This window comes from Dermacentor albipictus, chromosome 9 (assembly GCF_038994185.2).
Source record: "Dermacentor albipictus isolate Rhodes 1998 colony chromosome 9, USDA_Dalb.pri_finalv2, whole genome shotgun sequence".
Taxonomy (NCBI): domain Eukaryota; kingdom Metazoa; phylum Arthropoda; class Arachnida; order Ixodida; family Ixodidae; genus Dermacentor; species Dermacentor albipictus.
The window spans coordinates 119483837-119498193 of NC_091829.1; the positions used below are offsets into that span (position 1 = coordinate 119483837).

Here is a 14357-nt window from a genome sequence, read left to right on the forward strand (position 1 = left end):
GGAAGCAGGGTGGCCCGTGGCTTCGGCCTCTGTGAGCCCCAACCCACAAACGAGTCCGGCTTCTAGCTTTGGTCCACCGGCTACCGCTTGGGTGCCCCGGAGATCCTGCGCCTCCTGCTTTAATATAACCTCCTCCGTAGTGCCTAGGCACCGTAGTACCTAACTCCTCCGTAGTACCTAGGCAGAGTCGTATTTTCCACGAGCAAAACTCCCCACATTTACTGTCTCGCACCCGCACTTACTCGAGCATGCGCGCAAACGTCCGTCGTCTCCACAAGTGCCACACCCCGCTGTACCTACTAGCAATTGAAAATACGCGAGCCGGCGTTCCTTTTCTTGGTATTGAGTTCAGAGAGAGAGAGCAGCGGTGATGTGCTCGGTGTTTCAATTCCTGAGCACATGGTAAACATCGGAATGGTTCTCTCCATCGCAACTGGTCACCACGCTATTCATTTTATTTATTCAGATCAATAGATTATTCGATAAATTATTAATTACTTAAATAATTAATTAATAATTAGGGGTCGTGTTCTTGAACGATCACTTTAGTGCGACACTTTAATTTTAGCGACCGTTCGCATTTTTTGGTTGCGACGAATCGGCGTCTACGAGCGACTGCATTCCCAGCATAGCGGCAAACAAGGTGTCGTGACACAGTGCCAAGAACGCGATCACCCGCAGCTACCGCCGCTTCAGGTGTTAGTCCAGCAAAATTTCGCGATAACAAAAATTTCGCTGAAAGCGATCGTCTGAGAATACCGCCTCATGCTGTGTTTCGCTCTCCCTCACTGCTTACTACAGGACGAGGAGGAGGAGAATGCTGTCTTTCGCGCTCTTCGCAGTGGTATTCACAAACTAATTTGACCAAATATGTAACTATGTACGTGCCAAACGTACAGCCGCCATCTTTATGACAGGGAACATGCAAGCGCGTGGCAGATAGCCACGAAGCCCACATGTGGTGCGACGCCGCGGCGAGGTGTGACACGAAAAGGAAGGAGTGGTGCCGTTCTTTCTATTTTTTCCACCCCTTCTTGCAGTTTTACTTCTTTTTTTTATCACCCTATGTTGTTACGGCAGACGTCCGGGCAAGACCGTCTTGTTCGTAACTGGTAGGGTGATCACCCCATCACAGTTCCCGGGGTATTCGACGAAAACTGCGATGATAGCTAAACCTGCGTAGATGTTTCATATCTGTGCTAGCGTTTTGTGCTGTCGTAAAGAAAAATCTTATAACATGCATATAAAGATCGATACGAAAGGATATAGTGGTCATGTTACATCTTCCATATAGCCGCACTTCGGATGCAAAGCAGGCTGAATTGTAATGCAAGAACATAAAATGGTTAACTACGGTTCTAGCCTGTGCCGTTAGCTGACAAAAATGTGTTTTTCCACTGCTGCTTCGTAAAAGGTTCTAAGACCGCAAATAAATTCACGACCTCATTGGCACCCAGTATCTGGATACGATACCAGCTCATCTAATGAAGGAAGTTATGCGTGGTATAGAAATGAATGCGAACATAATCATATTAATAAATAAAAAAGAGCAATTCGTTGTGCCAGTTAATTACAGATCACTTTCGGGGAAAAAAACAGGCATCCATATTTTTCAGAATGACCGACCAGGATGCATTGAATAAAAGATGTAAGCACTTCTTTCGCTACTAAAATATTACTGAATGGACAGCGCAAGCATAGTACTTTGCAAGGACCAATATACCTAATATATCACCTGGCGTCAACTCTTTGTAGTAGTAGCACTAGCAACGCGTCATGCCTCTACTGGACTAAAGGACGCACTCCATTCTGTAAGGCAGAGATTCATATAAAGCTTCAACAAACGGATTGTCTTGCTGTAAACGCACGCATTCTTCCTCGATTGTTTCCCACAGTTCATTAGCACCTACAGTATTGAGCGAACGCTTTGACAGGGTAAACTTCATGAGTATCCACACATCCTCGATTACATTGCGATCAGTTCCCTTCGGCGGCCTTTCAAGGCCGCTGACTCCGCGAGCGTCCAGAAGTTTAGTCACTCGTTGGGCTGTGTGAATAGGAAAGAGATCAGGCCGATATTGACAGCAGCCATCCGGCCACGGCCCGTCTAATACGTACTGAATTAATATTAAGTTTAATACGTACTGAATATTACCTGTTTAGGTTCTTCCTGCTCCGCTCTCAATGTAGCCAAAAATAAATATTTTTCCCAAGACCTTCCTTCACTACTCAAATCTAATCCCAGAAAGTTCTGGCAAATTTTATCTCCTGAACGCAATACTAATGACATCTCGTTACACAATAAAGAAAACAACATTCCTATTCCTAACAGTGAGTGCGCTCAAGGTTTAATAATATTTTCTCGTCCGTATTCACAAAAGAAAGTATTACTAATTTGCCCATTGTTGCAGACCTAGATTACCGGTACATGGAACCTATTGACATTACTATTGATGGTATTGTTGAGCTTATTAATAACTGGAAGGTTTCATCTTCCGCAGGTATTGACAATACTAATTCTAAATTACTAAAAAACACAGTATCAGTATCTAGCAAGTTTTTATTTCACATTTTTCATCAATCATTATTAACAGGTCAGATACCCCAAGATTGGGAAGCAGCCAGTCATACCCATTTTCAGAGACGCTGACAAAAACTTAACTTAACGTGCATATGCTGTAAAATGATGGAACATATTATTGCATCTCATGTTTACCAACATCTAGGATCGAACAACTTCTTTTTTCATAATCAACATGGTTTTAGGAGAGGTTTGTCGTGCGAAACGCAACTGCTTGAATTTACGACAGATTTACATTTTAGCATGGACTCAAACCTTCAAACTGACAGCATCTTTCTGGATTTTTCTAAAGCTTTTGACCGCGTAGCTCAATTTCGCCTGTTTTTGAAGTTATCATCATTAAAACTTAATTCACTAACTCTATCCTGGCTTCGAAATTTTCTAACAGGCAGCTGTTTACCTTCGCTAACAGCTTCTCCTGGCCCCTTTCAGATGTTTCATCCGATGTACCGCAAGGAAGCGTTCTTGGTCCCTTACTCTTTCTGATATACATTAATGACATACCCAATAACTTATCATCATCCATGCGCATTTTCGCTGACGACTGCGTTATCTATCGTTCTATGAACACCTCCGATGACCACCTGATCCTCCAAAATGATCTTAACCAAATTATTATTTGGTGTGACACCTGTCTAATGACTCTAAACTCATCAAAATGAAAAGTGATGTCCTTCACCCGCAAACGCACTAACTTGGACTATTCTTACTGTATTAAAAATGTCCCATTATCTCGGACCTCATCATTTAAATATCTAGGCGTTAATCTTTCAACAAACCTCTCCTGGACTTCTCACATTACTACCATCTGCGCCAGTGCTTCTCGGTCACTGGGTTACCTGCGACGTAACCTTCGGAACTCAACTCCACTTATCCGAAAGCTGGTATTTCAAACGTTTGTTCGCCCTCGACTTGAGTTCGCCGCTCCAATCTGGTCTCCCCACCAAAATTACCTAATTACCATGCTGGAATCAATCCAAAATAGAGCCGCACGTTTCATTTCCCAAAATTGCGACTACCGTTCTCGCGTAACTCAAATAAAGATTCACCTTTCACTTCAGCTGCTAAGTAATCGTCGCGACATAGCCCTTTTGTCATTATTTCATAAATAAGCCCACCACACTAACAAACGTTCCTTACACCTAGATACGTCATCGCACACGTCGCATAGATTATACAATCATCATAGCTTCACGCGCATCTATGGTAAAACAGAAACATTTAACTCGTCTGCAAGTCCACGTGCCATTCGGCTCTGGAACAACCTCCCCGACAACATAGTTTCGGAAACTGACCATGATAAATTCAAGCACTCACTGAACTCGCTTAACCCATGTTAATCATTAATATCAGACTCACTGTTCTGTATCATTTTTTTCTACCTTTTTCTTGCAGTGTTATACGTTTGTTACAAACTTATATTGTTCCTTTTTATTGTAATCATATGCAGCTTTATGTAGCTAATATGTTTCTCTGACTTTAGGCTGTGCACTTGGCTGCTGTTTTCATTTGTTATTGTTATCCATTGTATGTACTTGATTGTATGCCCCCCTTACTCAATCCCCATGTAGGGGCCTTGTAAGGTATTTTACAAATAAATAAATAAATAAAAATATCGTAATACGCAGCACTGTTTAATCTCCCCTATATCCTAACTAAAGGAACAAGGCCTTCAAATGAAATTGCACCCCACACATTCAAAGCGGTGGGTCCACTTGCTGCCACATGCTTCAAATTGTCGTGGTTGAACCGTGTGCCTTCAAGTCGCCACACCTTCTGCTGCTGATCCCATCGAGTCGAGAACGTTGATTCGTCGTAAAAGACTACCGACTTCCAGTCGCAGACATTCCAGCTTCGGAGGACATTCGCAAACCCCACGCGAGCTATCTTGTTGTGTGCTGACAGTAGCGGCATTTTGGCGGCGACTCGGCTGTGCAGACCAGCATCGTGAAGCCTTCGTTAGACCGTAGCATCACTTGGATCCAAGCGAATGATGCGTAGCAATCTCTTCACGCTGATGGATGGTTCGATGTGAGCAGCCGCTACGATAAATAAATCTTCACATGCTAATGTGTCTTGGGTTCACCTTCTGTGAGCAGCACCTTTGATGCGGCCTTCGTCTCGATATGCTCCAATGATCGTGTTGACAGTCTTGAGTGGACGTGGCACTTCAGCTGCAATTCTTCTCTGGCTGAAACACCTATATGAAAGTTTAACTATTTTCATCCTCTCATCTTAAGAAACTCTGGCCATTTTGTTTTGCTAATAAACGGGCAAAAATAGGCGGGCGTCGTTCTACAGAGATGAAAGCTCGCTGAGCGGAGCGTCAGAATAAACGTCAGGGAAGAAAACTATCCAAAGACTAGCAATAAAAAGCACAACGTCCCTTTTATATGCCTTCCTGTTACGTGAATGTCACGCCCCTCTGCGGGTAGGTGACTAAGCGAAGTTCTTTATTTATTTTATTTACAAATACTGCAGGCCCTATTCGGGCCCAAGCAGGAGTGGGTACATACAACAACGTAAATTACAACTGCCAATTAGCAATTAAGAACACAACAAAACCTGTGCATACATAATTGTAACACTATACGTAACAGAAATAAACATGAACATACAACAGTGCAATACGTAAACAAACTTGAATAACAATAAAAAAGCGTAACGCAAAGAAACTGCTTTCATTGCGGCAATTCAGAGGTCAAAGAAAACGTTATTTGAAAGCTGAACGAACGATTCTGTTGCATTAGCGTTAACTACTTCTTCGGGTATTCCATAGTGAAATTGTATGGGGAAAAAGAGAATATTGATGGATGTTAAGGTTACTAAATGGTTGCTTAATTGTTTTGTGGTGGTTTGTACGAGCAGAGCGCATGGGGGGCTCAGGTAAATAACATTCACGCGCTATTTTGTAGTGACCATGGTACAGCTGATATAAAAATTTGATGCGAGATACAATTCTGCTATGAGCTTGTTTTTTCAATTTCGCCCTGTCGCGAAGAACGGACACGCTAGAAAAACGCTAGTATGTGGAGTATATAAACCGCAAAGCTAAATTTTGCACTCTTTCTATTTCTTTTATTAAATATTTTTGATGAGGGCTCCAGATCAAATCCGCTTATTCAATTTTGGTCTGATAAGAGCTTTGTATGCTGTTAACTTACATTCGTATCTTCATTCTATCATATTCGTATTCTATCGTATCGATTCGTATCTGTTAACTTACATTCGAAGTTATCTTCACGTAGAATGATTAGCACTCTAAATATGTCATTTTCGCTTGTATGACTGGCACGCGAGATAGTAAAACCAAGTCTGGTCTGTGCAATAATTTATGATTTTCATTTGCCCCGAATGCTTCTGAAGTTGCGATAGCAACAATCCTTAACGAAAACAATCTTTGTTAGCTGGAATGCCCCCACCGAAAGATGGATGTGAAAAAGAAAGCATAAAAACAGAAAAAATCATGACGGGAGAGTAGGTAGTAGAAGGAACGACACCAGTCTCATTTTCGTTTCACATCTCCCACGCCCTCGCGTGTTTTGTAAATATGACGCCTGCACATGCACATATCATGTGCGCCTTTGTACATGACAGCTTGGCGTTTCAATGCGACGTCATTTCGAAAGAGCATTGCCTTTTTTGTGGACCTCTGAATCGCCCTTTACTGCCAGTGTCTCAATACTGATTCGTTGCATGTGCACCACACCCACTGTTGTTGTTCTCAAAATCAAATCTGATTGATTGTTTCAATAGTTCGCAAGCCAAAATTCCGTTTATGATGGACGCCATAGCGGAGAGTTCAAGAATTAATTTGGACCATATAGGTGGTTCTTGCGTGTAAATCCAAGTACAAGAACGTTTTTGCATTTCGCTCCCGTGTGAATGTGGCCGTCGCGGCTGGAAATTGAATCCGCGACCTCGCCCTCAGCAGCAAAGGTCATTCACTCAGCTACCAATATTATTATCATTTTTTTTTACTTTTCATGAGTCTGAGCAGAGCTCTATGCATGCTTTTGTCCACCCCCACTTTTAAGATAATAATAGGCGAATTGTGTGAATCGAAGGCTGCCACTGTGCTTCGGAGAAAATTTTAAAGAAAACATTAGAAATGCCATAAAATTGTTAAGGTTTATATTCTGTGTTCATCTAGGCTGCCAACGTTTAAGTGCAAGCGACAATATTGTTAGAAATACTGCCAGATCAATAATGGTAATTTCTATTCCGCATACTTATCAATGAGTTCTCACAGCTTTTGTCCTACTTCTACGTGCAATGTCTCTCTTCCTTTTTTAATTAATAGCTGCATTAAAATTAAGTTGTATAAAATGCACTCTCTTATAGACGCGTAAGGTGCCGATGTTACTGCGATTTCATTGTTACCAAACGTAACTGTCGACAACAACTTTGAATTTGAAAACTCGTTCGACAATTACAATCACTGGTGCACTGTTAGACCAAGATGCTAATATTTGCCATTCAAGAAAACCCGCACTCACTTTTTAGTTTTTTTTTAAATATATGTTTAAAAGTAATATCCTTGTCCGTGTACAAGAGCTGCCGTGACGGGATCCAACCTTAGAGACTTGTTCGTAATGTCGTTCAGTGATGATACCGTTGTCCAGTGTGCTCGCTTGCCATTTTATATGTTAGGTGATCTAAATATTCTGCAACTCATTTGGTCTAGCACAGCTGCAGTTGTTCACGGCAAGTAACGCGAGGGCACGACATTAAAAATTTACACGTACATTTTAAGTTTTCATGGCAGATAAGAATATCGCCCAGATGGACATCGTCGTGCGCCAACTATTCGTGTAACGGTGTGTATGAACTTTCCTGCATATGGATAAATTAGGCCATCAACATTTATTTTCTGTGAACCGTTAACTGTTAATGGTTCATATTATTACGATATTATTGGTAGATACCCAGTAGATACGACGAAGGGGGTCTGTGCCCTTGGCGCAAGAAAATGTCGGCCTGGTGCTCTGGCTCCAGTCTAGTGTAAATAGCTTGTAAATAACCTCTTCCGTCTGTGTCTTTCTACACGTAACAATCTGGTGGAGGTGAGTGATTCCCGTCCTCGCCACCGAACTCCGGAGTGGTCGGTACATCGAGCTTGTCACCATGCCGCCCAGTGACGACACCACCTCTGCAACGGCTTCGGCTTGTCCGACTGCTCCCGTCGTCACGGTTGCCCAATATCGCGACACTGGTGTGTTCTCTGGCCTGGGGGGACAGGACGTTAACGAATGGATCAAGCTATATGAAGATTCCAGCGCTAATAACAGGTGGGACCCAACCATTATGCTCGCCAATGTCATCTTTTATCTCGGCGGCAACCCTTGCGTGTGGCACCAGACGCATGACGACGAGATAACCAGTTGGGACAGTTTCAAAGAAAAGCTCAGGGAACTGTTCGGCGACCCCATTGGCCGCAAGGTTGCCGCGAGAAAGGCTCTTCCGTCTCGTGTTCAGACATCTACAGAGCCGTACGTTTCATACATGCTCGACGTCTTGGCTCTATGCCGAAAAGCTGAGGACGTTATCTGAAGCTGATAAAGTGTCAGATGTTCTAAAAGGCATCGCCGACGACGCTTTCAGTTTGCTTGCTTTCGGCCACGTCTCGACAATCGACGCCATCATTAAAGAATGCTGTCGCCTTGAACAGGCTAAAAGCCGCCGTATCACACACCACATCACGCGGCTACCCAACACTGCTGCTACGTCGACATGTGAGGGTCGACCACGTCAGGCTACCACCTGTGACAACGTCACCCGTATTGTTCGCCGCGAGCTCGAGGCTCCCTGTTCGCCAGCTTTCGCCGCGACGCCTCCCGATCCGCTAGCAACCACGATTGCTATGATTCAGGCCGTAGTCAGAGAGGAATTTGAGAACATGGGTCTGAACTCCGTGAGTACATCGTCTCAACCCAACGTTCCCCAGTTCTCTACCAGCCCTCCTCGTCCCCGGCAGTCCTTTTCTGCCATATCTCGCGGCAACCCGTCTTAATGGCGAACCCCTGATGACAGGCCGATCTGCTTCCACTGCTGTCGCATCGACCACGTCGCTCGTCACTGCCGCAGCCGATGGCCACCACCTCATCGGACATACGCCGCCACTTATTCCCGCACTTTTGGACCTTCTGTTCCCTATGCCACCCGCCATGAACCCACTGTTTCTGATGCCCCTGGTCCGAACATTCGCTATAGCCGCCCGCCCTCACCTGGACGCCGTCAGTCTCGTTCGCCCCAACCCCACCGCTTCTCTTCGCCGCCTATCACCTCACGCACCCAGCCGAAAAACTAGGCACTGCAGCTTCTGGAGGTGAAGCTGCGTTGTCGACCCTGCCCTCAAATCCTCTGCTCACGTTACCAACGTACCAAAACATTCTTGACGTTGACGGCTATCCTGTCACTGCACTCATCGATACAGGCGTACATCTTTCTATTGTGAGTGCTGCGTTCCGACGACGACTCAAAAAGCTCCTCACCCCAGCGTCGGCACGCGTCGTACGCGTTGCAGATGGCGGTACTGTGCCTATCATCGACATGTGTACGGCACGAGTCAGCATTGCCGGCCGCCACACCCCTGTCCTCTTCACCGTGATTGCCCATAGCCCCCACGACCTAATTCTCGGCCTGGACTTTCTCTCCGCGCATTCTGCCCTTAATGACTGCTCTGCCAGTACCCTTCGCCTTGAGTTGCCGATTCTCGCAGAACCTTCTGACGCACCTCATTGCCGCTTACGCCCCACCGGCTTTCTTCGTGTGCCGCCAAAATCTATTGCCTTTATTGAACTGTCGTCTTCCCCACCAGTTCCTGATGGCGAGTACCTCGTCACTCCTCTGCCCCACATTCCACTACATTATGGCGTTACCGTGCCTCACACTATACTTACTATTACTGCGAACTGCACTCGCATACCTATCTTTAACTTTGGATTGGCAAAGCAAATTCTATCACAAGGTATTTGCCTTGCCAACGTTGATTGTCTCGGCGACCATCATGTGGCAGCGTTGTCAACCGATGGTTCTTGCGAGCTTCGCGGGCCCCTCGCGCCAGCCTCGGGCGCCAATCCCAACATAAAGAAAATGGTTGCGACGGACCTGTCCTCTGCGCAGGCTGAAGAACTTTGCCAAGTATTATCATCCTACCGAAATATTTTCGACTTCGACGATCGCCCCTTAGGCCGGACGCTCGCGGTCAAGCATCGGATTCTTACTGGCGATGCTACGCCTATTCACCGACGACTGTATCGAGTTTCTGCGTCGGAACGCCGAGTAATTCAAACTGAAGTGAACAAAATGCTAAAGAAAAACATCATTGAGCCTTCTTCAAGTCCCTGGACGTCACCTGTGGTGTTGGTTAAGAAGAAGGACGGCACATGGCGCTTCCGTGTAGATTACCATCATCTGAACAACATTACTAAGAAGGACGTCTACCCGCCCCCACGTATAGACGATGTGCTTGACTGCCTCCACGGTTCCAGCTATTTCTCGTCTATTGAACTTCGTTCGGGATATTGGCAGATTGCTGTTGACGATATGGACAGAGAAAAAACCGCGTTCATCACATCTGATGGCCTATATCAATTTAAAGTAATGTCGTTTGGATTATGCAACGCCCCTGCCACCTTTGAGCGTATGATGGACTCCTTGCTCCAAGGTTTCAAATGGTCCACATGCCTCTGCTACCTCGACGACGTCATCGTCTTCTCGCCAACGTTCGACACTCACCTTGAGCGTCTCACAACTATACTTGATGTATTTCGCAAGGCGAAGCTGCAACTTAACTCATCCAAATGTCGTTTTGGCCACCGTCAACTTACTCTTCTGGGTCATCTCGTTGACACTTCCGGAGTACAACCTGATCCCGACAGAACTCGCGCTGTCCCATATTTTCCTATTCCAAAGACAGCCGCAGACGTCCGAAGTTTTGTAGGACTATGCTCGTACTTTCGTCGTTTTGTTCCAGATTTTGCGACAATTGCTAGACCCCTCACTAATCTTTTGAAGAAAGGCGTACAATTCTCGTGGAGAACTTCAGAAGCCGCCGCCTTCTCTCGTCTCGTCACTCTTCCAACCTCACCACCTATTCTCGCCCACTTCGACCCTGAGGCCCCTACAGAATTGCGTACATATGCCAGCGGTCATGGCGTAGGGGCCGTCTTAGCCCAGCGTCAGCGTGGCCAGGATCACGTTATTGCTTACGCGAGCCGCCTCCTAGCACCATCGGAGCGCAACTATTCCATTACGAATGGAGAGCGCCTTGCTGTTGTCTGGGCGGTTACGAAGTTCCGTCCTTACCTTTACGGTTGCCCTTTTTCCGTAGTCACTGACCATCATGCTCTCTGCTCGCTCTCATCGCTAAGAGATCCTACAGGCCGGCTTGGTCGATGGGCATTGAGGCTACAACAATTTTCATATTCCGTGGTCTACAAGTCTGGGCACCTGCACCAAGACGCTGGCAGCTTGTCGCGTTACCCTGTTGACGATCCTGACTCCTCCGATAGTACCAGTGCTGCTTGCATATTCTCTGTATCACAGCTGCTTCATTTCGCCGACGAGCAACGTCATGACGCCTACAACAGAGCACTCATCGACTGTTTTGAGCACTCACCGGCCGATGCCACTCTACGCCTCTTCGTCCTCCACGACGGTACTCTGTACCATCGTAACCTTCATCCGGACAGCTCCGAGTTCCTACTTGTCATACCTAAACATCTCCGCTCAACCGTTCTAGAAGAGCTTTACGACGCACTAATGGCAGGACACCTAGGCGTATCTCGAACCTATGACCGTGTACGTCGCCGTTTTTTTCTGGCCGGGCCTTGCCCGTTCCGTACGACGTTACGTTGCCGCTTGTGAACTTTGCTAACGACGCAAGAAGCCTTCCCAGCTCCCCTCTGGTTACCTGCAGCTGCTCGACATCCCTGCCGAGCCCTTACATCGTGTTGGCTTAGACCTTCTCGACCCATTTCTGGAATCTACATCAGGAAACAAGTGGGTTGTAGTCGCGGCTGACTACGCGACACGCTACGCCGTAACCCGCGCTCTTCCTACCAGTTGCGCAACTGACGTTGCGGACTTCCTTCTACATGATATCATTTTGATGCATGGTGCTCCGCGTCGATTGCTAACAGACCGTGGCCGTGCGTTTTTGGCGAAAGTCATTGACGACATCATGCGGGCCTGCTCCATTCAGCATAAGTTTACTACCTCCTACCACCCTCAAACGAACGGTCTCACTGAGCGTTTCAACCGCACCCTTACAGACATGCTATCCAAATACGTTTCAGACGACCACCGTGACTGGGACCTGGCTCTACCCTACATTACCTTTGCATACAACTCTTCCCTTCTCGAAACTGCCGGCTTTTCCCCGTTTTACCTCTTGTATGGCCGCGAACCGACGCTACTACTAGACACCGTGCTTCCGTCCACCACAGCTTCAACTAACGCTTATGCCCGTGATGCAATCGCCCATGCTGACCATGCTCGTCAACTTGCACGCATTCGTCTACAAGTCTCGAAAGACAAACAGAAGCGACGCTACGACCTCCGTCACCGTGGTGTCCATTTTGCGCCCGGCACCCTCGTGTTGCTTTGGTCACCATCGCGTAAAGTTGGCCTTTGTGAGAAACAGCTTTCCTGTTATACCGGCCCATATCGCATGCTCCGCCAAGTGACCGATGTTACCTATGAAATTGTTCTAGTCACGCCCACTACATCCTCCGGTGTGACAACCAGTGACATTGTCTACGTTACCCGGCTCAAGCCCTACAACTCTCCACGTGCCTTGGATATTTAACACCACCGTGATGGCGCTTTTGCCGCCGGGGGTAGTATTACGATATTATCGGTAGATACCCGGGAGACGAGCCGCCGCGAGAACGACGACGAAGTGGGTCTGTGCCCTTGGCGCGAGAAAATGTCGGTCCGGCATCGGTAGATACCCGGGAGACGAGCCGCCGCGAGAACGACGACGAAGTGGGTCTGTGCCCTTGGCGCGAGAAAATATCGGCCCGGTGCTCTGGCTCCAGTCCAGTGTAAATAGCTTGTAAATAGCCTCTTCCGTCTGTGTCTTTCTACACATAACAATATGTTATGAAGTCCAGTATAGCAGATTTTGCTGCTGCAGAAAAAGAAGTTGGAATTGAAAATGGCCGAGTTACCGCTGGTCTGAGTGGACCCACACCCTCCGGATTAAGCGCGTACTGCTGTGCCAAGTCACCCATACCGCGATGGCCCGATAGCTTTCCTGGGTATGTGTGTTGGTAGTTTTGTTGAATAAGAGCGAAAATAATGGAAAGGAAAAGGCTGCCTGAAGGGTGTAGGCTTTAGTTCAGAGCTCCACTGGCACGGGCTGCTCTCTGGGCCTTGTCTATAACAGGTATTTGCCCCTCCAGATCACAGTCGGCGAGTCGGGCCTCCCATCGCAGCGACAAGTTTGAGGTTAGTGTGAGTGACGATTCCACTGTGTGAGGGTGCCTCCCTCCCACACACCCACGTGATATGTCACAGTGTGGGTCATCCTCGCGCCAGGGGCAAGCGTGCTCTGGCACCGCCGATGCGATATTGTTCTGTCCGAGGAGGTTTGGATAAAGGCTGGTTTGAATTCTGCGCCAGTCTCTTCTCTGACTGCGTGTGAGTATAGGGGGAGGGAGGGGGGAGGCGAAGAAGGTGATTGTCTGTCGCTCGTTCCTTTGCAAGGCAAAGATCTCCAGCGGGTTGACCGGTGATGCGTCGGTTGGAGGCGATCCTAAGGTCGAGTCCGCCACTCAGTTGCTTGCTTCTCCAGCGGCGGAGTTTGTCGCCTCGTTTCCCTCCAGACCATGCTGGACACCAGGTGATTCCGTGGTCGAATTGGAAAAGTTTGCTTAGCAGTCTTGCTGCCGCAGCGGCCAGTGCCCCCCCCCCCCCTCTCCGTGGGATAGGCCCTGCACGCCGCAGTGGAGTCGGTTAGCACGTGGGCCGCTATGTCTTTTTCGGTCTGCACCGTTTATGGTCGTTGCAATGGCCACCATCTCCGCAGTGGTTAGCGAGCGCGTCTTAACTGTGGCGGCTAGGATCTGCCGGTCGTTTCTGGTGACTTCAATCGTGCAGTAATTTTTTTTCCCAGGATGTGGCTGTGGTCCGTGTCCTTTGATTGAGTGGATGCTCGGATTGCTTTGGTACTGGAGCCGACGTATACGGACGCGCGCTCATCTCGCCCCGTGAGTACCCCATTGCATGTTGTTAGGGAGGGACGTGATGCGGATCTCGTCTCTTTTGGCTTTGTCTAGTGGCTCTGTTGGACCGCTGAGGTACTCAGGGTTCAGCGGGTTCCAGGACGAATCTTTCCTTTGCCGTGGTGGTGAGTCGCTTTCGCTGCCATTCGTACAGCTGCTGCGTGTTCCTCCACGCTATTCTATATCCCTATGTTAGTGATATGGTCGGTGGTCGCTTGAACTGGGAGTCTGAGCACAGTTTTGTACGCTCCTGGCAGGAGAACGTTTGGTTTGTCCGTCCGAAACATTCGCTTAGGTTGGTATGGGAGGGCGTACGTTAGACGACTCACCACGAATCCTTGTACCAGCCGAAGAGTGTCCGTCTCCTTGATCCCGTTGCTGCTACATGCAATACCGGCTGAGGCCTTATACTCTTCACTGTGCTGCGCAAGTGTGTGAGCACCGTTTGCGCACTACCATTGTCCTTAACTTGCATGTCCAGAACTGGTACTTGTGCGGTTTCCTCTATCGGCATCCCATAGAGCGCAAGCTCGATTCGTGTG

The 14357-nt window shown here is 47.5% G+C and overlaps 1 protein-coding gene across 1 annotated transcript in view; it reads left to right on the plus strand.

The window, feature by feature from the left end:
- LOC135911234 (kelch-like protein 12) overlaps window positions 1–14357 on the plus strand; it is a 138275-nt gene that overhangs the window by 49174 nt on the left and 74744 nt on the right. The window lies entirely within an intron of this gene.